This window comes from Cibotium barometz, chromosome 17, assembly GCF_041138505.1.
Source record: "Cibotium barometz isolate CiBa-2024 chromosome 17, ASM4113850v1, whole genome shotgun sequence".
Lineage (NCBI taxonomy): Eukaryota > Viridiplantae > Streptophyta > Polypodiopsida > Cyatheales > Cibotiaceae > Cibotium > Cibotium barometz.
Genome location: NC_141062.1, coordinates 52,746,756 through 52,748,906, shown reverse-complemented (window position 1 = coordinate 52,748,906; position 2,151 = coordinate 52,746,756). Strand labels below are relative to the sequence as shown.

The following is a 2,151-nucleotide window of genomic DNA, read 5'->3' as shown; positions in this document are numbered from 1 at the left end:
TTTTTCAGGTGGATTGTTGCAGGTTACGAGCTATTGGAGCTTCCCCTTCCCTGTTCTCTATGCACTGAGGGTTGAGCTTGCTCCCCACAGCCTCTCTTAACCTATATTCAGCTATGGTAATGCCCCTCTAGTGGGCTACTCTCATGAATTATGTACAGCTGTGTGGGGAATATGCTTTTTGGCTGAGGCAAGAGCCTCTTTTGATAGGAACAGCAGCAGCTAACTGCTGCTCCAAAGCAGGAACAGGTGAGGGTAGTTACCTCACCACGCAGGTGTCCAATTCAGCAGTGCTATTTTTGGACTGTTCAAGGGCTGTTCCAAGGCCCATTTGATGACAGATTGCAGAGGGACCTTGCTAGGGTCTACCAGGACAGTGTGGTGGTTGTACAGAGCTGCAAATAGAGCTGAAAACATGTCTGTACAAACAAGACAACAAGCTGAAATTCACTGTTTTGGACTCTAATGGGTAGGTTGAGACCTGTGGAAGTGAACTCAGTCAGTTGGGATTCATTTTGAGTTGTTTTGGGACAGTTTTAGTGCTGTTATGCTGGCAAAATTCTTCCAGAACTTGTAAACTTCAGCAGGAACGGGTAGAGTGCCCAATTGCACTCCCGCTTTCTATTTTCAATCTCTTAATCAAGAAATAAATACCGCAAGGGGCGCCGGACTTCGGGGCCAATCTGGTGTTGAGCGAGGATTCTGTTTGTGTGTGTGTCATAAAGTCCAGGTATTTAATTGAAAGAATTACTGCGTTATGTGTCCATAGCCCGGTTTCACCAGCTGCCTTAGGGTTGCCTCCCAAGCCTCAGGGTTTCACCGTGGGTAATCTTTTAGCCCTTTCCTCTCTTATGGTCAGCGCCAATATGAGCCTTGGCCCGATTGAGCTCCTCTCCAACAATGTATTGAGCTCCTCTAGCCGATCTCTAACAATGTATTGAGCTCTTCTCTAACAATGTATCTCTAGTCTGACATATAGTTGTTTTAAATATATAGATACGATGAGTGACCACGGCCATAAAGTGAAGTTGGCGATCATCAAGTCTTTGCTACGAGGCACTGGACTTTCTGGAGATACACTGTCAAAGGCCATGACAGATTATGTGGAGATGGATGATGCAGGTTTAGACGGCGCGATTGAGATTCTTGGGAGATTCAGTATGCCCGTACGACCTAGAGAGGGTACATCCTCCCAGCCACATGCAAGAGTGGAGACGTCTTGGCATGCACATACTACTGCGCATCGGTAAGCTTCTTGATTGATAAAATAGTAATGTCATCCATTTTTTACATATAGAATTCTTAATATATATATCCTTTTGATGTCTTTGTTTGCTTAGGACTCCTATCCCAGCTACATCACATCACGAGAGTCAGCGGCTTACTCCTAATGTACCTCCTAGTACTCAGGTGACACCTGATTCACAGGGTAGTGGCCGTTCCTCCCGCAGGTATATCTTTTATGGCGATTACGGATTAAATATCAAGTATTTTTTACGAACTCACATCTCAATATATCGTATGTTTGTATTGCGCGTAGGCATCAGTGGCGGCAGAGTACCACACCACCAGTGCCCCCACCAATGCCAATGCGCACGTGCACTGGGACTTTGGGTGTCACATGCGACATCACACCTGACGGGGGTATCCTTCACGTTGGAGCTGACATCGCCTTCAGATGACGGATGAGAGATCTTTGCATGTCATATCTACAGCGAGTTCATATACCATGGCAGTAAGTATTATTTAACATAAAGAATATGAATTACAGTTTTTTATTTGAACTACTAAAACTGACTTTATTTTGCAATGCAGCGATCAACTCGAGGATGACAAGAAATATGTCATCAACACACTGGAGACAGAGTTTGGGGCATGATGGAGTCGGAAGTGGTTGCTGAAACAATTGTGTAAACTCCTGAGTCATCGACATGATAATGCACAGTAAGTAGAGAGAGAGAAATGAAACAAAATGAAATGCTATATTTACGTCTTCAAAAGGCCAAAATGATCTATGAGACCAAAAAGTTACCACCAGAGAGCTGTGATACCAATGGGCAGCATGGGGTGTGTTGCGGTTAAGGGTACTGCGGAGGGTGCTGCTGGAACTACTGCCACGAAATGCTAGAAGACTGCTGGCTTTGATGGTCTACT

At 45.0% G+C, this 2,151-nt stretch overlaps 1 pseudogene; it reads left to right on the top strand.

The window, feature by feature from the left end:
• Positions 1-998: 998 nt before the first annotated feature.
• On the top strand, positions 999-1,876 carry LOC147630164 (uncharacterized; annotated as a pseudogene).
• The last annotated feature ends 275 nt before the right edge of the window (positions 1,877-2,151 follow it).